The sequence below is a fragment of the Saimiri boliviensis genome, chromosome 5 (genome assembly GCF_048565385.1).
Source record: "Saimiri boliviensis isolate mSaiBol1 chromosome 5, mSaiBol1.pri, whole genome shotgun sequence".
NCBI lineage: Eukaryota > Metazoa > Chordata > Mammalia > Primates > Cebidae > Saimiri > Saimiri boliviensis.
Genome location: NC_133453.1, coordinates 78,237,299 through 78,262,843, shown reverse-complemented (window position 1 = coordinate 78,262,843; position 25,545 = coordinate 78,237,299). Strand labels below are relative to the sequence as shown.

The window sequence follows — 25,545 nt, the reverse complement described above, 5'->3', positions numbered from 1 at the left end:
TAGTAGGATTATATTTTTCTGTCATATTTGTAGTTAGCATTACCATGATTTTGCTTTGACCAATCGAATGTGATTGGTTTATAGGTCACTTTTAGGTGGAAGCTTTAAGAATTACTGTGTGATTTGTCTGCCCTTGTAATAAACAACATGATTTATCTTGATGGAGCCCCTTTTAGCTTGGTCCCTTAGTGAGAATGACATACAACCTGCAAGTTTTAAAGCAGAGTTAGAAATCATGTGATTTCTGTGTGAAATACCCTGATTTTTTTTTTTTTTTTTTGGTCTCCTGTTTTGTTTGTTTGTTTGTTTAAAATACACTGTGTAGGGCAAACTAAGCACATAGGCAGCAGGCTATATAATGCATATAAGTTGTCACTTTGTATCTCTGGTACAGACCTCATTAATTTTAGGATGCAAAAAGAAGGGAAAATACTGCCAGTGAGTGATCCCAGAAGGCTTCCTGAATGTGGTGAGATATAGTCTACATTTTGAAGAATTATTTCAGGTGGCTAGATAAAAAAAAAAAAAATTCATGAATTGAGTAGGATTTGTTTTGTTATAACTCCCAAGTCCTCACAGTGTATGGATTTTTTTGTATATTCACTAATAACAGTTTTTCTGGTTTCTTGTTGAGGTTGTTGGAACAGAAATGTTGTTTCAATTGTTTGTCTTTGGTTTTGGTGTAATGTTTGGTAGAGAGGATTAATTTAACATAGCAATGGAAAAAATGACTGGAATAAATGAAAAAGTAATACTATTTTCATGGATGAGGAGTCTTTATATCACTGCACATCAATTCTTTCTAACTAATCACAAATTCAATGCAATTTCAATAAAAAAATCAACCAGAATTTTCATGGAAATAGGCAAACTGACTCTAAAATTTATATAGAAAAAATAGTTCAAGAATAGCAAAGAAATTTCTAAAAAGGAAAAAGAAATTTGCTGTACCAGAATTCAAAATATATTTTAATGCTATATGATTGAAGTAGTAATATATTATTACAGAGATAATCAGGTAGACCAGTATAATAATTTAAAAAAAAAAAACCAGAAATACATCCATCAGTATGGGAACTTGGTTTGTAATATAAGTGACATTAAAATAGTAGAGGAGAGGCCTGTTCATTAGATGATGCTGAGGCAAGTGGTTTCTAGTAAGGAGGAAACTAAAATTAGATTCCTGTCTTATTCTATATACAAAAATTTGTACCAAATGGATGGAATATCTAAATATGAAATCAAATTTTATAATCTTTTTTTAAGATGAAGTCTTCTTCCATCACCCAGGCTGGAGGGCAGTGGTGTAATCTTGGATCACTGCACCCTCTGCCTCCTGGATTCAAAAGATTCTCCTGCCTCAGCCTCTGAGTATCTGGGATTACAGGTGCCCACCTGGCTAATTTTTGTATTTTTAGTAGAGATGGGGTTTCATCATGTTAGCAAGGCTGGTCTTGAGCTCCTGACCTCAATTGATCCGCCCTCCTCGGCCTGCCATAATGCTGGGATTATAGGGAGGAGCCACCATGCCCAGCCCAAACTTTATAATTTTTGAAGATATACCCATTTGGATGGCTATTATTACTCAAATTTTTAAAAAAAAGTATTGGTGAGGATTGGAGGAATTAGAACTCTTGTATATTGATGGTAGAAATGTAAAATAGTACAGATAATACGGAAAACAGTAATTTTCCTTAAAGGTTAAACATAGGATTACCATATAATCCAGGAATTCTACTTCTGGGTATGTGCCCAAAAGAATTGAAGGCAAAGACTCCAACAGATGTTTGTACACCAATATCCTTAGCAGTGTTATTCATAATAGCCAAGGGGTGGAAACAACCCAAATGTCCATCAACAAATGAATGTATAAATAAAATGCATATACACTCATTCCTCAGTATCCTTGGGGGATTGATTCTAAGACCCCTGTTCATACCAGAAGCTGCGGCTGCTCAAGTTCCTTAGGTAAAATGGCATAGTAGTTGCATATAACCTAGACACAGTGTCTCACATACTTTAAATCATCTATAAATTACTTATAGTGCTTAATACAATGTAAATGCTATGTAAATACTTCTATTTAAAAAGTTATTCTTATTTTTTATTGTTGTATTATTTTTTATTTTTTAATTTTTTTGTGACGGAGTCCCACTCTGTTGCTCAGGCTGTAGTGTAATGGTGCAATCTCGATACCCTGCAACCTCCGACTCCTGAGTTTAAGTGATTCTTTTGCCTCAGCCTCCCGAGCAGCTGGGATTACAGGCAGCTGTTACCGTGCCCATCACCACGCCCAACTAATTTTTTTGTATTTTTAGTAGAGATGGGGTTTCACCAAGTTTACCAGGCTGATTTCAAATGCCTGACCTCAGGTGATCTGCCCACCTTGGCCTCCCAAAGTTCTGGGATTATAGGCATGAGCCACCATGCCTGGCTGTATTGTTATTTTTAATTGTTCTTTCTCCCCAATATTTTTTATCTATGGTTTGTTGAATATGTGGATGAGGAACCTGTTGATATGGAGGGCTGATTGTATATACAATGGAATATTCTTAAACTTTAAAGGAATGAGATTCTGATACATGCTACAACAGTAGTGAACCTAAAAGATATTTTGCTAAATGAAATAAGCCAGACACAAAAGGACAAATGTTATATGATTTCACTTACATGAAGTACCTAGAGTGTCATATTCATAATGATAGAAAGTAGAATGGTAGTTGTCAGAAGCTGGAAAGAGGAGAGAATAGGGAGTTATTGTTCAATGGGTACAGAGTTTCAGTTTGGGATGATGAAAAAAGTTCTGGAGCTGGTGTTGGAGATGGTGGTCTTGGTTGTGCGACATTGTTAATGTAAAATGTCACTGAATTGTTCACTTAAAAACAGTTAAAGTAGCAAATTTTATATTTTTACTACAAAAAAAGACATTTAAAAGTTCAGTTATCATATCTTTAAAATGAGGTTAAAAATACCTACCCAGATGGTTCTTTATGAAGATTAAATAAACTCACCTGTGAACTAGTCAGGTGCACAGCAGATAACCTTCCCCCAGACACCGTCCCCATTTTTTGTGGGGACAGAAATTTTTATGTCTTCATGACCTCAAAATAGGACAGCACAACTTAAAAGATTCATAATTTGACTACCTCAAGACAGTATTACTAATTCTTGTCCCCAAAAGACAATAGAAACAAACTGATAAGACAAGCAAAGATGGAAAGAAGGTACTGGCAACACATTAATCTGCAACACTATGTGGTTTATTCAGCAGAACCATAGATTAATAAGACAAAAAACGATAACTTCATTCAAAAAAAGAATGTGAAATAAAAATGGCCAAATAAAATTATGAAAAGATTCAGTGTCACTGCAGGGAAATGAAAACTAAAACAACTATTAGATTGTTTAAAAAAAAAAAACCACCTGTTGAATTAAGTATTAATGAAAATTTAGGGAAACAAGAATTCTCATGTAAGCTGTGTTCGTGTGTGTGTGTGTGTGTGTGTGTGTGTGTGTGTGTGTCTGTGTGATGGTTAGGGATTGTAGCTCCGTGCTTAGATCATTACTTGGCAAATAACAGACAATAAATATATGTTAAGTGGACACATCATATATGGTAAATGGTTGAAGTCACTTCGGAGAGCAATTTGACATTATCTAGTAAAGTTGAAAATGACCAAAGTTCTGTCACTGTGAACAATTCCATTTACTCACTTTAGAGTAACTTTTATACATCTAAATCAGGAGACATGTTTAAGAATATTGTTACAACATTGTTTGAAATGTTAAAAATTGCAAAATATTTAAACGTCTAAATGTGTTATGATGAAATTTATGCAGCAGCTAAAATGGATGAACTAGGTTCTAGATATCAATATGCATAATAGACCTTGTAGACATAGTAAGAGAAAAATTCAGTTGTAAAAAGATACAAACATCATAGAAACATGTAAATTTAAAAAATATAAAGTAACACTTTTTTTTAGAGTTACATAACTCCTAAGGAAAAACATTACAAGTTGTTCTACAGAAGCACTGTCTAGTACAACTTTCTGCAGTGATGGAAGTGTCCATATCTGTACCGTTCAGTACAGTAGCCACTAGCCACATGTTTGTTAAGTACCAGGAATGTGACTGGAGCAGCTGAAGAATTGAATTCTAAATGTTATATTACTTAACTTTACAGAGTCACATGTACCTATTGAGCCCATTGATATATCTTGTATAACTGAAGAACTGAACTTTTAGTTTTATTTAAATTTAAATAGTCACATCTTTCTAGTGGCTACCATATTGTACAGCGCAGTTCTAGATAATTCACAACAAATTCATGAAAAGGGAGGGAGGCAAAAGGAACTTCAACTTTATACATAATGTTCTCTCTTTAGTACACAAACATAAAACCAAAGCAAAATAACAAGTCATAGAATAACACTAAATAACATTAGATAACAGTAAATAACATTTTTCTTTAGTACATTTTGAAAGGGCCACCAAATAAAGTCAGAAATTCATTTGAATTTATTTTTTAGTACTTTTTTATGCCTTACCTAGGTATTCCACTTTCTCTTCCAGTCTTTAATTTGAAGATGATAATACTAGAGAGGTTACCACAGTATGGATCTTGCAGGGCCCTGTAGAAAATTCTCTTCTGAGTGAGTTAGGAAGTCATTAGGGATTGCTGAGCAAAGGAGTTATGCTTATCAGACTTACATTTTTAAAGAACTTGGGTACTCTGAAGATGAAGCTACTACAATAATGTTTTAAAATAAATTACAAGATTGTTATGTTTTATTTTTATTCTATATCTGCTAGAGCAATCCTGCTGTGTAATGAACCATCATAGATTAATGTGTATAATTAATCTTTATTTATATCTGTCACAATTGAAATACAAGCTTTAATTTTGCTGTAAGCACTGGCATAGTGGTATGCAAATGAGCAGGCCTTTACAAAATGCTTTTTTATAGATTTTCTTTATATTCCTTGAGTTCTTTAGCTTAACTATATTGACAGTATTTGTATGCTCATGAATATTCTGGTTACCTTTTTTTTTCTCTGGCTCTGAGTATCTGATGTAATCTTTTGTACATTTATGAAGAGCCTTTCTAAACATTGTTAGATTAATTTAGGCATTTTCCCTTCTATTAAGAAGTAGAGAAGGGTCAAATTTTAATTGTTTTATTTCTTAGCTTAATGACAAATAATAATGATTTTGCTTTAGAAACAAAGCAAAAATACAAGATGCTTTTAATGTTTTTCTTATTTGCTGCTCTTGCGAGACTATAATTTTATTTGATATAGTTCCTAACTATTCTATTCATATACTCTGATGTTTATATGATAGAAAATTAAGAAAGGGGTCAGGTCAAAAACAAGCTAATTAGAGCATATTCTTTCTAGTTGTCATTGTAGTGTGATTGTTCTGAATGTGTATTAAACTCTGAAAAACAGGGTGCTCCTAAGAGGTCTCAAATCTAGTCATGAGGGTTCTCAGTCAAGTAAGAGGGTCATAAATTTTCTGTAGGTACATTATAGTTAACCTGTGTCAGTTTGTTTGAATATTTTAGTTGTGACTAGTCTTCTTTTGAGAGGAAAGGTCTTTGACACTTGTGAATGCTAAATTTCTATTTTGATATGCAATTGTGATAAACAATTTTGTTCAAGTTCTTTAGAATGGAAGGGGATTGGTGATAAATTTTCACTTACGGTGAAACTATCCTTCAAAATTACTTACATTCTGATGAAATAAGAGAATAAATAAAAATTGTGAAAAATAATTAAATGTTTAAAGTTTTAAATATAAAGTCAAGGATATGATGGATCTATGACATCTGATACCACTTTTGGTAGAAAGAGTATATAGGAAGACAAAAGAAGGTATCTCTGTCTAATATAGGAAACTAACACACTGGAACAGTTACATTGCTGATTTGGCACATTGATCTTTGGGTTTTCTATCTCAAACTTGCATAACTTCACTTGTAATTTTTTAGTTCATGTTATCATTTGGGAAGTTCTCCAATCATCTGATTCATTTAAAACCCAGGCAGGTAGGACTGGTTCTCTTACAACACAGACTCAAGGTGGTTCTTTGTGGGATGTTTTCTGGGTTGAGTGTCCTGAAAGTATGTCACCAGAGCAGGGCAGTTGTCTCCACTGGGCAGCCTCTCAGTGCTGCTTTTTAAACTGTTACCAGTGATTGCACAGGCTTTTCTCTTCAGAAGACTGAATGCCTGTGAAGGGTGTAATGGCTTAAGGACTATAGAGTAAATAATAATAATAAAAATTATGGTAGTTGTACTTTTCTCTTTACTCATTGTACGTTTCCACCTCTTTTTACTCAGTTACATTCTTAACTGCCTGTGGTAATTCTCTGTTCCCTATTGGAAGGAAAATGCTTACCAAAAGTAGACAGTGAATGACAAAACCTAGTTTTTGAAAAGTGCGCCATTCTGTTTTATAGAAAAGAAAAACTCGCTTCACAGGAAACCACATATTTCACTACCTAGTAGAATACATTTTTGTTGTCATTATATAGCTATATCACTATAGGGAGTTGATTTTGATTTTGCTTTAGTTTGCACCTAGTTTCATGGTTTCTGGGTTATTTCTCTTCCATTTGCGATTTCTGGTTACTGTATACATCTCCTGATTTTTACTATAAAGACTAAATGATGTCTTTGGATATTTTATAGCTCAGCCATTCTATGTGGCTTTTGCCTTGGGAGCTTTCAACTTGAAAGGGTATGAAAATTGTAGTAATATAGGGAGACAGCCCCATTCTGTGAATAGAGAATGTCATTGTAACATCTAGAACAAATGTATTCATCTATAACCACATATTTTGAAAAGTGTATTAAAATTTTCCTCTAGTATTTTAAAAAGTGGGATGGGGGAGTAGAGGAGAGCAAAATGGACTGACGCTGAGTACCGTCCTTATTCTGATATGAGGTGTTTATGCACTTGATCTTTTAATGCTCACAACAGTCCTACATGGGTAGGGATAATTATTTCCATATTATAGGGTCGAGTCACAGAACTAACAAGAAGTGGAGCTAGAGTTGGAACACAAATTTTACTGGTGTCACAGACCTGTTTACATCAGCATTTCTTCAGGTAGATAAAATCAATAGTGTTGTCACTGGCTACTTGTTTCATAAATTAATAAAATTTAAATAGTCATAATTTTTATTGTAATCAAAAGGAAGATGCTTGCTTTTTAAAATTTGGGGGAAATTAAAATATTTAGGAGGGGTTTTATTTATCCTGACATGTAATACTTGGCCCATGTTTTAAGAATATTTAAGGAATTAGTGAATATTTCATCTTATTCCCTATGATAATGTGGGTCTTGACACATTGGTAAAGGTAGAGGTTACAAATAGTACAACTTTTAAAAGATTTATAGTGCTTACTTTTTTAGGTTCTTAAAACATTTTCCATACTGTTCAGAAGCTGATTAGCACTTCTGATTGCCAAAATACATTGTTTTATTTAAAAAAAATTATTTTGGGAAAAAGGCTTCTCTTGTTAAGCTAATTTCAATGACCAGTCAGTCTTCTTGTACCTTGACTTGTAATAATGAAAAAAGAGGTACAGAGAGCTGTTTTATTTGAATAATAGACTTGCCAATTAGCCATCAAGTGCTTCCATCTGTGAAATTGTTGATCAGATGGGTTAGCTGGGATGTTTCCAGACTAGGGCATCATAAATGGCACTTAAAAACTGTCACTTTGATGATGAGGTTTCAAGTATTACACTGCTTGATGCTGTGGAACCTTTTTCTTCTTTTGCAGTACCATGTTTTTTTAGAACATACTGATCTCATTTATGAATTCTGTGGCATCAAGAGAATTTGGGAGACCTGCCACTGATGTAAAGTTCTGCCTAATCTGCTGCTCTGGCCTGTGCTGGGATTACACCAGAGTGCTAACAGCTTCTTTCATAGCCTTCACAGTAGTGTTGGTTGGGCATCTGACTGGCACAGGCAGGCGATGCTCATTGCTTGTGGGCCATGGAGCTGGCACACTTTGGCAAGTTTCTTTGTACTTTCCGATTAATATAAACTCATTTTCAAATCTCTCACTCCCTTAAATAAATGTATAGTAGCCTAAGGCCACATAAGTGTTGAGATTTTTACATGTACCCCTTGTGTGAAATGACTTTAGCATCTGTCTTGCATATTTTTGAAGGATTTAAATTGCTTATTGGTAATTACTACATTTGTGCTTAATAATAGCGTAGAAATATAAATTTATGGAAATAATTGTTGTCTTTCCTCACTGTTCCATATCTTCATTGCTCCTTATATTTTATAGGAAGTTTATTTTTTTTAGTAAGTTGACTTCCTCAAATGCCTGTGCATATGATTAGATGTTAGAGTCTCTGAGTGACATTTTTCCTTGGTAGGACTGTACTATGCTTTTCTTTTCCTGTGAATCCAAATTCCTTAAATTTGGCCAGGCTTCTGGGTTACCAGTCTGTGTGGGGTCAAATTGATGGCCCATGTCACTTTTTGGACAACAGCATGGCCTTCTGCCTGTCTTGCACATGTCTTTGACCTACCAACTCACTACAAAAGGCAGTGTGTGTTGGGCAGTGGTAAAAACCCAGGGCTCTGGAGTTAGGCTAGATGTAGACACTGGCTGAGGTCCATGGAAGAAGAAGAGAGAATGATAATGCAGTATAAATGTGCAAGAAAATAGATAGTTTGAGATCTTGTTCCTATTCTTCTTCCAGAGCAGGTCATAATTTAGCATTATTCCCAGACCCTTCAACCTCCTCAAGTGGATAAGCTCCCAATGAAAGAAAAGTATCAATTAAAAAAAATATGTGTAATTTTGCCTGGTGCAGTGGCTCACGCCTGTAATCCTACCACTTTGGGAGGCTGAGGCTGGCAGATCACCAGGTCAGGAGTTCGAGACCAGCCTGGCCAGCATGGTGAAATCCTGTCTACTAAAAATACAAAAATTAGCCGGGTGTGGTGGCACGTGCCTGTAATTCCAGCTACTGGGGAGGCTGAGGCAGGAGAATCACTTGTACCCAGGAGGTGGAGATTGCAGTAAGCTGAGATCATGCCGCTGCACTCCATCCTGGGACAGAGTGGGACTTCTTCAACAAAAAGAAAGAAAAAGAAAAAAGTCCAGGCACAGTGGCTCACACCTGTAATCCCAGCACTTTGGGATGCCGAGGTGGGCAGATCACCTGAGGTTGGGAGTTCAAGAACGGCCTGATCAACATAAAGAAACCCCGTCTCTAGTAAATATACAAAAATACAAAATGTGGTGGCACATGCCTGTAATCCTAGCCACTTAGGAGGCTGAGGAAGGAGAATCATTTAAACCTGGGAGTCGGAGGTTGCAGTGAGCCGAGATTGTGCCATTGCACTCCAGCCTGGGCAACGAGCAAAACTCGGTCTCAATTTAAAAAAACAAAACAAAACAAAACAAAAACATGTAAATTTTTTTTTTGGACTGCCTGGCCACAATGTCTATTTTGTTCTCAAAGGTTTGTGTGTTGTTCTTTCTCCACAGGAAAAATGCCCAGTAGTTAATAGATAAACTTGATTAATCAATAGTTTCCCTTTACAGGTGAGGAAATTGAGGCATGCAGAAGTTAAGTAACTTCTTCAGTATATTAAGACATTAAAAAAAGTGCCTTCAGAGCAGAACTGGAAGACTATTGCTTTTAAGTGCTCCTCAGTAGAGCATTAAGGGAAGTAGAAGAAAAAGAAAATGAAAACAGATATGACCGTGTTGATGGAAGAATAGAACTTTCCCTTCTCTTGAACACTACCACTTTTTCATACTTTTAAAGTATTTTTTTTCTGATGTGTTTTCTTTTTTTTGAAAATAGAGACAGGGTCGTACTGTGTTGCCCAGGCTGATCTTGAACTCCTGAGCTCAAGTGATTCTCCTGCCTCAGCCTCCCAAAGTGCTGGGATTATACAGGCATGAGCTACCACTCCTGCTGTCTGATGTGTGTTCTTCTATCTCTGTTCCCTTAATTCCTCAGAAATAGGCACTATGTCATCTTTTGTGTGGTATCTTAAATAGCAATGTGAAAAATGAGTGCTTAATGAAATTAGGGTAGTGATCAGCAGTATTTCTAGGAAGTCTCAGAGATGACTTCTATCCCTTAACCTCTACCATGCCTCAGAACTAAGCCTTTTATGCTTCTAATTAACAGAATTCAGGGAAGTTTTTTGAGAAACAAACAAGGTATTTTAAAATAGGTAAATAGTTATTTTTAAACAGGTACCAGTGTATGATATGTTACTTCAAAATTCAGAAGTTACAAATGGGCTTATGTTGAATACTAAGTTTCCCTGTTGTCTGTGTTCCCTTTCCTAGAGACAACCTCTATTACCAGTTTATTTATGTCCTTCCAAAGATAATTCGATGTTAGTATTGTCCAGTGGAACTTTCTGTGGGGAACTTTCTGTATTTATATTTCTAAATACAAATATATTGTACTTAGCTGCCCAAGATGGCAGCAGTTAGCCACATGGTGCTACAGAGTCCTTGAAATGTAGCTTGTGTGACTGAAGAACTAAATGTTTAAATTATATTTAATTTAAAATAAATTACATAGCTGCATGTGGCCAGTGACCACTATATTGGACAGTGCATTGTACGTAAAACTGGATCCTGGAGATTGTCTCATCCCATATCTATAGATATAAAACTGTCTTGTTTTTTCTTAAAGGATGGCATGCTTTCCGTTTTTTAGATAAACCGTGATTTACTTAACTAGTGCTCTACTGATACACACTTAGGTTGTTATCTTTTGATTTACAAACCATGTTATAGTAGATATCTTTTTGAAAACGTTATTTCACATGCATATTCCCAGAGAATAAATTTCTAGAAGTGGAATTACTGTGTTTATCAGTGTAGTTAGCCTGATGTGGTAGAAAGAATACAGGATTTGGCTTTGAATTTAGCCTTTACTCCTTAGTCACCTTTTAGACATCGATTAACTTCTTTCAACTTCAACTTTCCCATTTATAATATAGTCACCATAGAATCCACTCTGCCAGGGTTATGTTATTATTAGAAATAATATATGTAATGGCCTTCTCAAATGATATTAGGAACTTAAATTAGGAATGGTAGATAATGAAAGCTGTACTATTACTTGTTTTACTAATAAGGAGGTCATTATAAGCCTGGAGACCTGTTTTTAATGCTGAATTGTGGCAGAACCGTCAGAATAGCTTTGCTTAGCCCATTTTAGGTTTTTAAATATAGTCCCCACCTTGTATTCATTTAACGTACCTGAATTAAATATATATATATCCATCTATAAATACTTTTCATGTGCTAATTTAGAACCTTTGTATATCAGCTGGCAAAACTGTGGTGCCTTGCCTGACAGCTGATAGTTAAATGAAAGCAGAGTCACCATCTTAATAAAACACTGCTTGTATTTGAATATTTTATGGCATATTGGTCAAAAACAGGGAAATGAAGAATCTGATGCTATTTATAAGCAGCTATAGGTTCTAAAACTGTATGGATTATGGAAGCATATTATGAGTTTGCATATCATTTAGTATTTTCAGTGATGTTACTTATTTGAAACAAAACCCTTAGAATTACAATTGAAGAAGTAGACTTTGCAACTTGATTTGTTGACCATAGTTATTTGTCATTTATTTATTTATTATTTATTTTTGAGACAGAGTCTCACTCTGTTGCCCAGACTAGAGTGCATTGGCGTGATCTTGACTCACTGCAACCTCAGCCTCCCAGATTCAAGTGATTCTGCCTCAGCCCTGTGAGTAGCTGGGACAATAGGTGTGTGCCACCACCCCTGGCTAATTTTTATGTTTTTAGTAGAGATGAGGTTTCACCGTGTTTGCCAGGCTGGTCTCGAGTTCCCGGGCTGAGGTGATCCACCGCCTCAGCCTTCCAAAGTGCTGGGATTACAGGCATGAGCCACCATGCTCTGCCTATTTGTTATTTTTATATTCTTAATACACTGGCAACTATTAATAAGCTCATCGTAAGTTTCCCTTGACTTCATTTTTCATAAACATTAAGGAAGACCTTTTTTCAAGAATTTACACTTTCATATGAATGGTTTACTTTAGAAGTAACTTATTCAAAGTCATTTAACAAAAAATTAATCTTTTAAAAACCATTAAATGGCTGGACATGGTGGCTCACGCCTGTAATCCCAGCACTTTGGGAGGCTGAGGCAGGCGGATCACAAGGTCAGGAGTTCGAGACCAGCCTGGCCAACACAGTGAAATCCCATCTCTACTAAAAATACAAAAATTAGCTGGGTATGGGGGCATGCGCCTGTAGTCCCAGCTACTCGGGAGGCTGAGGCAGGAGAATCACTTGAACCCAGGAGGTGGAGATTGCAGTGAGTCAAGATCATGCCATTGCACTCCAGCCTGGGTGACAGAGTGAGACTCTGTCTCAAAACAAAAACACCAAAACAAACAAACAAACAAAAAACCATTAACCAAGATTTTTAGAAGTATACTGATTAAGAATCAGTTTCAGAAATGCTGTACATCTGTATGAGCAAGAGGGAAATGTACTTTTTTTTTTTTTTTTTTTTTTTTTTTTTAAATCTGAGTACCTAAAAGGCATGTTTGTGAGTGAAACTCAAGGGGAAAACAGTGTTAAATTTTATAGCTAAATTTAGTATTTGTTTCTAAATCATATATATTATGTTGAAATATGAATTGCCTTTTTTTGGTATCAGTAATCTAAATATTAAAAGAAGTCTATTGTTAAGAGTAGTGGAAGTAGCAGCTATGTGCCAGACACTATACTAAATGCCTTACATATGTTATCTCATTTAATCTGTTTTTTTAATTTTGAGACAGAGTCTCACTCTGTTTCCCAGGTTGGAGTGCAGTGGCATGATCTCGGCACTGGAACCTCTGCCTCCCGGGTTCAAGCAATTCTCCTGCCTCAGCCTCCTGAGTAGTTGGGATTACAGGCATGTGCCACCATGCCTGGCTAATTTTTGTATTTTTAGTAGAGACAGGGTTTCACCACGTTGATCAGGTTGGTCTCAAACTCTTGACTTTGTGATCTGCCTGCCTCAGCCTCCCAATGTGCTGGGATTACAGGCGTGGCATGAGTGGCCATCTCATTTAATCTTTACATTAACCAGTACCATGTGGTATGATTAGCACCATTCACAAGGGAAAATGGGTCTTAGCTTTAAGTTTTTAAGATAGGATTAAACCTCAGACTTAGTCTTTCTAATTCCAAAGTATCACTTTACCTAATCAATATTTTAGTTTGGGAGAGTGTCATTCAGGTTGTTGATAGGCATTGCTGTCTTTGTATACTGAACTTAGAGGAATTACCCAGTGCAGAAATGATTGTTCTTAGTTTGTGGTGATGGTCCCATGGCTGCCAGTGCACATGACTTTTAACAGTAAGTAGTATATTTTTCAAAGTGTATAAACAGGTACATTTGCAGTAATTGAGATGATGTACGTAGCAGGAAGGGGATTAGACTGTGGGTCAGGAGATACAGGTTCTGGTTCTCAATGTATGTCTTGATCTGTAGCTTGCACAAGTTATTTAATTTATACGCATTTTTCTGTCTGTATGCCTTTGAAAAGTATGATTATACTCTCTGACTACTTCATTGTTACAAGAATTAATAAAAAAAGATGAGAATATTTAAAAACATTTTGTAAAACCATCTAGCACTCAAAAGTAATTTAACCTAAAAGATGAAGGTCTTCAAGCACATAGTATTGTGGTGAGTTGTAGAGCCTTGATGAAGCATCCCTAAGGTAGATGAAGCATCCCTAAGGTAGATTTGTCCTTTTTGCCCAGAATTTCTCTCAAAGAATCCTTGGAACTGTATTTATAGCTATAAATCATGAGAAATGAAGTTTGGAAACTGCGTACATGCGTGTGTGTACACATACGCGTGAGCATGTATCCACAGGTGCTGTAACACAGTTATATTGTAGGTAAGGTTAGGATAATTTTTTTTTTTTTTTTAAAGGAAAAACTTCTCTTAAAATGTTTTCAATTGGACCTTTCTGAATGAACACTGTTTTTGGCAGTGATAACTTGTATTTGCTGAGCTGCTGTAATCATATTATATACTCTATACGCCTTTTTTCTACTCTTTTGGACTTGGAAAAGCATTTTATTTTGTAATTACTGTATATAAGAATGATCACAAGAGGAAGTACTAAAAAAGGCATTAAGTAACTTTATGATATTTTTAAAATTTTGAGTATTTCAGTATAGGAGTATTTATGGGCCTTTGCTTGGTTTTTAATAGCTTTAATGAGATATAATTGACAAACAGTAAACTGTACATATTTAAAATATATAATTTGTTAAGTTTTGACTGTATTTAGGAAACCATCACTACAAGCAAGATGGTGAACATCCATCACTCTCAGAATTTACATATGCCCCCTGGTGTAGTCCCTTTACTTGCACTTCTCTCCCCACCCCATGCTACCACTGATCTGCTGTCACTATACATTAGTTTGTATTTTCTAGCATGTTAATAAATGAGATAATATAATAGGTACTCTTCTTTTTGTCTGGCTTTCATTACTATAATTGTTTTGAGGTTCTTCAGAGTGTGTATTAATAGTTCATTTTTGTTGCTGAGTAATATTTCATTGAATGGATAGAACACTTTGTTTAACATCCATTAATCTGTTCATAGACAATTTGGTGTGTTTTGGCTTTTGGCTGTTAAAAATAAACTGCTATAAACATTATGTATATGACATTATATAGGCAGGTGCTTTTATTTCTCTTGCTTAAACACTAGGAGTAGACTGATGTTTAATCTACTGGACCATATGGTAGGTGTATGTTTAACTTCTTCAAAAACTGCTAAATAGTTTTTCAGATTGGTTGTATTGTTTATATTCCCACCAGTAGTGTGTGAGAGTTCTTATTCTTCCACATCCTTGTCAGTACTTGATATGGTTAAGTTTTAAAGTTTAGCCATTTTCTAGTGGGTAATAGTATCTGGTTGTGGTTTTATTGCATTTTCTGGATTATTAATGGTTGTCAACATCTTTTTATGTGCTTATTTGCCATTCATATATGTGTGTGTGTGTGTGTGTGTGTGTGTATTTTAGGGATATATTTATTCATGTGTTGCTTAGTTTTTACTGGGTGATTTATTTCATTAATGAATTTGACGAGTTCCTTATGTGTTCTGGTTACTAGTTCTTTGTCAAATGTATCATTTGCAGATATTTTCTCCCAGTATATGGGCTTACCTTTTTATCTTCTTAACACTCTTTTGAAAACCAGAGTTTTTAATTTTGCTAGTTTAATTTATAAAAATTTGTGTCATAAATTACTTTGATGTGATAATTAAGAAATCTCTTCATAACCCAATATCACATATTCTCCTGTTTTCTTCCAGAAGTTTTGTAATTTTAAATGTTGCATTTATGTCTGTGATCCATTTTGAATTTTTTTAATATGTGGTGCAAGATATGGATCATGCTCAGTTTGAAAAAATATTTTTTGCATGTGGATATCCAGTTACTATAGCACCACTTTTTAAAATCCTGATGGCCCTTTATTTCTTGCCTTACTGATCTGACTAGAACATTTAATAAAATGTTAATAGAAGTGGTGAAAGTGAGCATTCCGGTCTTGTCCTGATCTTAGGGGGAAAGTGTTTATTCTTTCACCATCAAAGATGATATTAGCTGTACATTTGTTACAGATACTCTTTACCAGTTTGAAGAAGTTCCCTGCTATTCCTACTTTGTTGAGACTTTTTTTTTTTTTAATCAGGAGTGGTTATTGGATTTAGTCAGACACCTTTTCTGCATGTATTGAAATGATTACATTGACTACTTTATTGTAATAAGATGATCTTCTTTATTCCTTGTAATAATTCTTTGATCTGAAATTGGTTGATATAATATAGACATTTCACCTTTCTTTTGATTAGTGTTATTGTGGTATATCTTTTACTGTCTACCTGTTTGGATCTTTATTTAACCTATTTGAAATAATGTTTCTAGTAGGAAGCATATAGTTAGATTTTGAGATGTGTTTTGCTTTTTTTTTTAATTCAGTGTGATAACCTCAGCTTTTTAATTGAGATATTTATTTACATTTCACAAAATTATAGAATGTAGTTAAGTTTAAATCTTTTGTATTGCTCATTGCTTAATAATTTTCTCATTTGCTCTTTTGTCATTTTTTCCTTTCTCTGACTCTTTTGAGATTAATTGGATATTTTAATGATTCCATTATATCCCCTTTGTTGGATTTCTAGCTATGATTTGTTTTGTTAGCTTAATTTTTGCTTTAGGGTTTATAGTATTCATCTTTAATTTACCACAGTCTACCTTCAAGTGATATGCTACTTTATAGCATGTGAATGTTATAATATGTACTACATATATAGTCTCTGGACCTTTGTGCCATATATTGAAATGCTATGCTTTATTTTCATTACTTTTGTCTAAATAGTCAATTGTCTTTTAATTGTAGTGATACATATGTGCCATAAGCTTACTATTTTAATCATTTTAAAGTGATCAGTTAAGGTATGTTCACATTTTTGTGCAACCATCACTGCCATATGTGAGAACTTTTTCATCTTCCCAAACTGAAACTCTACCCATTAGACCATAATTTTTCAACTTTTACCCCCTCGTCCTTGCGGCCAACATTCCACTTTATATTTATTACAAATCTCACTGTTCAAGGGACCTCATACATGTGGAATCACTCAATATTGTCATTTTGTGATTGGCTTAGCATAATGTCATTAAGGTTCATCCATATTGTAGTATGTGTCAGAATATTATTCCTTTTTGTGGTTGAATAATATTCCATTGTATGTGTGTATACTACATTTTATCCATTCATCTATTGATGAGCAGTTGGGTTGATTTCACCTTTTGGCTATTGTGAATAATGCTGCTATGAACATAGTTGTAGAAATATCTGTTTGAGGATTGAGTGTGGGAGCTAACACCTGTAATCCAAACACTTTGGTGGGCCAAGGTGGGCAGACCACTGGAGGTCAGGAGTTTGAGACCAGTCTGTCCAACATGGCAAGACCCTGTCTATACTAAAAATACAAAAGCTAGCCAGGGTAGTGGCACACCCCTGTAATTCTAGCGCCTCCAGAGCCCAAGGCTGGAGAATTGCTTGAGCCTGGGAAGTGGAGGTTGCAGTGAGCCAAGATTGTGCCACTGCACTCCAGGCTACATGATGAAGTGAGACTCTTGTCTCAAGAAAAAAGAAATATCTGCTTGAGTCTCTGCTTTTCGTTTTTTGGGGTATATAGTTAGCCCTTCCTTATCCAGAGGGTGTTCTGCATCCATGGATTCAACTAACGTTTATGTTTGTACTGAACATGTACACTTTTTCTTGTCATTATTCCCAAAACAATATAATAGATATTTGTATAACATGTACGTTGTATTAGGTATTATAAGTAATCTAGAGATTATTTAAAGTATATGGAGGATGTGCATTGGTTATATGCAAATACTACGCTATTTTATATCAGAGACTTGGTATCTGAGGGAGGTCCTGAAACCAGTACCCCAAGGGTACTGAGGGATGACTGTACTCAGAAGTGAAGGTGATATATCATTTAGTGATTTACACAGTTGGGGCTGTTCTAACAAATTACCGTAGATTGGGTGGCTTAAATAACAAACATTTATTTCTCACAGTTCTGGAGGCTGGAAGTTGGAGATCAGGGTGCCAGCATGATTGGGTTCTGGTTAGGGCCTGCTTTTGTGTTGTAGACTGCTGGCTTCTTGTTGTATCCTCACATGGCAGAAAGAAAGCTAAGAGTTTTCTAGAGACCCTTTAAAATAAGGGTACTAATCTCATTAATCAGGCTTCTACCCCAGATGTCAACATATGAATGAGAAGGTGAGGCACAAATATTCGGTCTGTAAAAAAAATTAATTTTTTGAGAAAATGTCGTAATGTTTTACACAGCAAATGGTTATCTTTTAAAGAGATTTAAATAAGAAAAAATAATATTTATCTACATAGTTAATGTTTCTGGTGTTCTTTTTGTTGCCTAGATCCATTTTTTTTCTGGTATCATTTTCTTTTTTTTTTTGTTTGTCTGTTTGTTTGTTTTGAGACGGAGTTTCACTTTTGTTACCCAGGCTGGAATGCAATGGCACGATCTTGGCTCACTGCAGCCCCCACTTGCTGGGTTCAAGCAATTCTACCGCCTCAGCCTCCCGAGTGGCTGGGACTACAGGCATGCGCCACCAAGCCCAGCTAATTTTTGTATTTTTAGTAGAGATGGGGTTTCATCATGTTGACCAGGATGGTCTCAATCTCTTGACCTCATGATCCACACGCCTCGGCCTCCCAAAGTGCTGGGATTATAGGCGTGAGCCACCGCGCCCGGCCATCTGTTATCATTTTCCTCCTGCTGGAGGGATAAAACATTTTAGTAATGCAGGTCTGCTGTCCATTTAAAAAATTAAGTTATTTTTCTTTTTATTATTGAGTTGTAAGAGTTCTTTTTATCTGTGGACATAAGCCTCCTCATATAATTTGCAGATATCTCCCAGTCTATGGCTTATCTTTTCACTTTCTTGAGGGCGACCTTTAAAAAGGTCATCATTTTGATGAAGTTCAGTGTATCAGTCTTCTTCTCTGTTTTGACTTCTGGTTTTGATATCATGCTGAGAAATTCTTGTCTAACCCAAGTTCATGAGGATCTACTCCTCTTTTTGCTTCAGGAGTTTTATTGTTTTATCTCCTGTATTGAGTTTTGTAAGCCATTTTGTCCATACTTTGAGGTGGGAGTTCAAATTATTGTCTCAGCACCATTTGTTGAAAAGATTGTTCTGTCCTCATTTAATTGTCTTTGTCCCTTTGCTAAAGATAAATGGACTATTTCTGAAGTTTCAATTATAGTCTCTTGATCTATGTATCTCTCTCTCTCTTTTTTTTTGAGACAGGGTCTTGCTCTGTCACCCAGGCTGGAGTGTAGTGGCATGATCTCAGCTCACTGCAATCTTTGTCTCCTGGGCTCAAGTGATCCTTCCACCTCAGCCTCCTGAGTAGCAGGGACCAGAGGTGCACCCCACTATGCTCAGCTAATTTTTCTATTTTTTGTACAGACAGTGTTTCACTATGTTGTCCAGGCTGGTCTTGAACTACTGACCTCAAGCAATTCACCCACCTCTGCCTCCCAAAGTACTGGGACTATAGGCATGTGCCACCGTGCCTGGCCTGTATATCTATTCTTATTGTTATATAATACATTTATGACCTTTTTTCTTTATCACTGATTTTGGGTTATGATATGCGTTGATGTAGTTTTCTTCATGTTTCTTGTGCTTTGGTTTATTGAACTTCATATATCTGAAGGCCCATTGTTTTCATCACATTTGGACAAATTTTGAGCATTATTTCTTAAATATTTTTTTCTATTCCACCACCCTTCTCAGGAATCCCAACGATATGTATGCTTTTTTGTGCTTATAGTTGTAGATGACTTTGTTTATTTTTTCCCCAGTCTTTTTGCCCTGTGTTTCATTTTTCTATTGCTACATCTTCAAGTTCATTCTTGTTATTATTTTTTTTTTTTCTGAGACAGGGTCTCACTCCTGTCACTCAGATTGGAGATTGGCATGATCACAACTCACTGCAGCCTTGACTTCCCAGGTTCAGGCGATCCTCCTACCTTAGTCTCCCAACTACAGTCATGTGCCACCACCCGCAGTTAATTTTTTGTATTTTTAGAGGATAGGGGGTTTTGCCATGTTCCCCAGGCAGGTCTTGAACTCCTGGGCTCCAGTAATTCATCTACCTTGGCCTCCCAAAGTGTCGGGATTATAGGCATAAGCTACCGTGCTTGGCCCATTTTATTTTTGTTAAATCTTCTATTACCCACATCAAGTATATTTTTTATTTTTCATTTTCTTTTCTTCTGGCCAGCTGTTGACAGCCTAGAGATAAAGTTTTGTCCTGCCTCTCTCAGCTCACCCCCTGCTTTATCCTACTGCTAGTAGTACATTGTCATTTTCATTCCAAGAAGTTTGATTTCAGTTATTTTCATGTTTTCCATATATCTCCTTAACTTTTTGATAGTTTTTAAAACTTTTAAATGTCTTTGCCGATTTTAACACCTATGTCGGTCCTCAGTTTCAACTGACTGATTTATCTCCTTACTGTGGGTCATGCTTTTTTGCTGCTTTGTATGCCTGGTAGTTTTTACTAGATGTTTCACATTGTGAGTCTTATCTTATGTGCTGACTACTTTGTATTCCTAGAAATATTATTGATATTTGTTATGGGATGCAGTTGAATTACTTAGAACCTGTTTGATTCTTTGTAGTTTTACTTTTAGCACTTGTCAGTTAAGACTGGGGCAGTCTTATTTTCTACTGTTGAGGCTAGACCCTTCTGTCTACTCTAATTTTGTGAATTCTGAAATTTCCCAGTTTGGCTGGTGGGAACAGGAACTATTTCCAGTGCTGTGTGAGAGGTAGGTACTCTTCTTGGTAATCCTTTTGGATGATTCTTTCCCCAGACCGTGCACTGATTCCTCACACATATGCACTGATAATTATTAAGCTGAATACTCACGGAGGACCCTGTGAAGATCTCTAGGGTTTTCTCTCTTTGCAACTATTTTTTTCTGTGGTACTCTGTCCAGATTACTAGCTGTTTTGGTCTCAGTAATCTGAGCTCTGTCACCTCCACTCAGAGAGTCCACAGGCCTCTGCCTTGTTTTCTTTCCCTCTGCGCTGCAGTCCGAAAAGAGTCTCAAGGCAGTAAGCTAGGGTAGTAGTGAGGCTCACCTCATTTGTTTCCCAATTCTTGGAGAGCACTGTTCTTTGTTGCCTGATCAGTGTCTTACGAACTATTGTTTCATAGTTTTGTCTGTTTTTTCTTTGTTTCAGATGGGAATGTAGATTTAGTTTCTGTTGCTCTATCATGGACATAAGTAGATGTCCCTTTTATCTACTTTTATTTATTTATTTTTTGAGAGAGGAGGTCTTGCTATATCAAGAGGCTGGTCTTGAACTACTCAAGGAATCCTTCCGCTTCAGTCTTCTGAGTAGCTGGGGCTATAGGCATGAGCCACTGTACCTGGCTTTTTTACTTTTGAATGGGAAGAATTTGTTTTGGAATATTCTAGTTGAAATTCTGTCTCTACTCAGACTTTAGAGAGGTCAGTATTAAGATAGTGCTGAGATTTTAAGAAAATCTGTTCAAATTAAGTAGTTAATTGAAACCAGATTAACAGAAAATGCTATTGTTAGCATTCAGAAGTAGTGAGTATGTACGATGAGGTTGAGATTTATATTGCTTTATGGATACTTAAAATTGAATATGTAGGACAGGATTTCTTAAACAAGATAGCACAAATAATAAAGGATGATTGATTCATTTACATCTAAAAGCACTATAAAAATAAACAGTATTTTGTGGAGCACTTACTGTATAATCTTTACAACTCTTTGCATTTTGGTTATTGTCACAGTGCTCATTTTTCAGATGCAACTGAGGCCTGAAGTGTAAAAAGCAAACAGTGAGCTACGGATTGGGAAAGTTTTATCTAAAATATAATTAACGAGGTATTAGTCAATTATATGAGCTTTGACAAATCAATAAGAAAAAGATATCCATTTAAAAATGGGCAAAAGATACAAACATTAGTAGAAGCATGAATGTTCCATAAACATGTATAAGCTAGTGAGAGTGTACAACCTTCTTGGAAAAAGTTTTGGCAGAATCTATTAACAATGAAGATTTGACTGCCCTACAACCCAGCAAATCTTCTCCTAATTACATTCCTTAGAGAACATCTCCCACATGGATACTAGTGCATTCATAACAGTGTTGCTTGTAACAGTGGTTGATCGTCTTTTCTTTAAAGGGCTCAACAGTAAATATTTTAGGCTCATTGACCATATGATATCTGTCATAACTACTCATTCTGCCATTGTAGTGCTAAGCGGACCTATATGTTACAAAAATGAATGGGCCTGGCTGTGTTCCAGTAAAATTTCACTTTAAAAAACAGTCAGGTGGTTTGCCGATAGGTTGTAGTTTGGAGATCACTAGTTTATAATATCAGGAAACTGAAAATGACCCCATTGTCCATCAACAGGAGAATGTGTACTTAATTGAACTTAATAGTGGAATTTTGTAAAGTAGTGAAAAATGAATAATCCTCACATATTAACCTGATTAGTTCATACCAATGAAAAAGCACTTGGAGGAATAATTCTATATGATTGTTTTTATGTATAGTTTTAAGAGACCCAAAATGATACTCTATCTCTGTATACTAATGTAGTAAAATATAAAGAAATGCATGATAATCACTTAAGATTAGAATAGTGGTAACATCTGAGGGTGTGTAGTAAGGGATGCAGTCAATCAGGGAAAAGAATATAGGAGCTTCAACCCATCTGCTTTAGTGATGTTTTATTTCATAAGCTGGGTTGTGAGTTTATTGTATTGTTCATTAGACCTTTTTGAATTTCTTAAATATTTCATAATAAATTTTAAAAGAAATAAATAACAGTGGTTAGAAAAAAACATTTGTTCCCACTGCAGGTAGTTGTCTCATGGGTCTTTCTTCCTCTCTGCTGCTCATACACATGCTTCATTGGCCTCTCACGCCCAGAGAGGCATCTTTCTATCTTAGGCCCAAGACAGATCAGCCTTCTAAGTAAATGACCCCTGTGCTCAGTCTGCTGCCAAATTGGCTTACTATAGGTTGATGAAAAATTCACAGCAAATTTTGCTATTGGAAGTAATGGACAAAACCACAATTACTTTTGCACCAACATAGTATCTACAGTCTCTTGTAAGTATGTGTCAAATCCTAATAATTCCTCTTCCTCTAGCCTCTCATTTCTTTTCCCTTTTGGATGTACTTACTTTTCCTAGAAAAAGGATCTAAATTTCTTAATGGAGACCACACAGGCAAAGGATTGCCTTTGGCATTTTCATGTATGCCTGGCTCACAGAGGCATCAGAATGCCTGCTTGGCATGTTTGTGGGTGAGATAGTGAGTCAAAAATAAAAGCTAAAACTGCATTTATTTATAAAGAGATTGAAGAGTTATTTATTGAGCATCTTTTTTGTGTGTGTTTGGTAGTCTTTCCTTGTGTGGAGTTCTTTCAGTTATTTCAGTACCCTTCTCTAAACTTCTTGACTTTTAAGATGTTTGATCAGGTAACAGATGTAGTCTGTGGAGCACTGACCTAGATTCTGTGTGAAGTTACAAACAAGTGAATGCCAAACCCTTATAGAATGTTTGACTTAATGGAGACTTAATGATATGATGAGGAGAAGAGTCGTAGCAGAGAATATATACCTAGGGCAGTGAGGAACATTGCTCAGAGGAGATAGGAGAGTCTGCTGTGAGCCAAACTAGCAGGGTGGGGTTGGAGAGACCAGCAGGGCTTGCAAGGTGTAGTCTAAACTGAATGTTTTCTTGCCTAAAGTAAAAGACGTATTTGTTGGTTAATGAATAATTATGTTAACATTTGGAGAGAGAAGATACTTCAAAGTTGATATTGATTTCCAACAAGATTAAAAATATATATACAACATTGAGATATAAATTTAGTTTGTATTCTTTTCGTAAGAAGGAACTGGGAATGTCCATTTGGTGAGGGTACTTTAGTCTTAAAAGTAATGCTTATTTAAAGACAAATACATGGTAACATTTTTAAAGAAATGTTGGTATGTTTAGTAACATAAAGTTTCCTTTGGCTTAAGTAAGCTAGGCAGAACAAATAAAATATGTAAGGAACTTAGAGTAGAAAGTTCTTGTAGTTACTTGGGGATAGGGTTGCCAGATTTGGCAGGTACAAGTACTGGATTCCCAGTTACATTTGAATTTCAGATAAGTAACCATTAATTTTTAATATAAGTATATCCCAAATACTGCCTGGGATGTACTTAATAAAAATACTTCTTTATCTGAAATGCAAATTTAACTCAGTATCATGTATCTGGCAATCCTATTTGAGGATGAAGAACTTCAGTAATTTATACCAAGAAGGAAGTTAACTAGTCCTAAAACTAGATGTGATGTTTAATTTTGAGTGAATTACTGCTATAATTGTTTTGAATAGTCTTAAACCTTTCTATATGGGGCAGGGCCTAACCAGCCATTTGCAGATAAAATGTTATTACAGTTGTGTTGACTTAACTTTGAACTCGGTAATATTGTGTCTTGATTAATCAAGGTAGCAGGAAGAAGAGGAAATCTCAGATTATTTCCAATAAGAGTAAAAACAAAATTAACTGAAATGAGGAATAAATGGATTTCATGTACACATAAATACATTTATAGTTAACACTAGATTGCAGTAATGTGGATTTTGGTGAGTTTGGATATGGCCTGAAGGTATTCCATATCTTGATTACCGGTATTGATATTTACCTTGCTGCCTAAGGCAAAACTTGCAATCATACTGTATTTCGCCATTTCCCCCATTGTAATTAGTCTTCAAGTGTTATACTGTGGAGTGTGCTTCGAATTTTTCTTCTCGTCATTGCCTCTGCCTGTTTCAGGCCTTTATATAATGCTGCCTGTGTCCTCCTTGTCACCAATCTCCCTTAGTAAATCTTCCCACCACCAGAAATTCTTCCTTTTAAAATGTGGAACTTATTACTTTATTCATTTGTTTAAATATCCTTAATGAGGCCTCAGTCATTTTCAGTTTAGGATAAAAATTATGATCTTCAGGCCAGTGTAGTGATTCTCAAGGGGATGGGAAAGAGAGGGCCACCTATCCCTTTTGGGCATGATCAGGATAATCTGGGAGCTTTCTCTAAAATGATTTGTATGGTAGTGTGTCGTCGTTGCTGGTGAAAGTGGTCTTTTTTTCTCTTCTTTTTTTGAGACGAAGTCTTGGTCTGTCGCCAGGCTGGAGTGCAGTGGTGCGATCTCGGCTCACTTCAACCTTCAGCTCCCTGGTTCAAGGGATTCTCCTGTCTCAGCCCCCTGAGTAGCTGGGATTACAGGCACGCACCACCACACCCAGCTAATTTTTGTACTTTTTTTCAGTAGAGATGGAGTTTTACCATGTTGGCCAGGGGAGTCCCGATCTCCTGATCTGCCCACCTCAGCCTCCCAAAGTGCTGGAGTTACAGGTGTGAGCCACCGCGCCGAGCTGAAAGTGGTCTTATCATTTAGCTTATACTATGGCCGAAAGAAGGTTGCAGAGTAATATCGCAAAATGGCCCCTTTGGCCCTTTTATGGGTTGGTCTACTGTCTAGATTTTCTGTGTCCTTCATGATTTCTCTCTTTCTGCATTAATCTTTGCTCTGACCTCGTATCTCAAACTGGCCATATTATATACTCTGTGAGGCCTCAAGTTTCTCATACTGTTCTGCTCATCCATTATATGACTTTTTTTTTGTACGGTATTCTCTCTAAAGGAAAGCCCTTTGCCCCCATTGTGTGTTTAATTAATTTACTACTTTCTTTCCAGATTGCTTAAATGATCCCTTACCCTCCTCTTTCCCCTGGAGTCTTCTATGGTGTGTTAGTCAGGAAAGATGGATTATGTTTCAGGA

At 35.9% G+C, this 25,545-nt stretch overlaps 1 protein-coding gene across 1 annotated transcript in view; it reads left to right on the top strand.

Moving 5' to 3' along the window:
- Positions 1-25,545, top strand: part of PSMD14 (proteasome 26S subunit, non-ATPase 14) — a 110,722-nt gene that overhangs the window by 18,567 nt on the left and 66,610 nt on the right. The window lies entirely within an intron of this gene.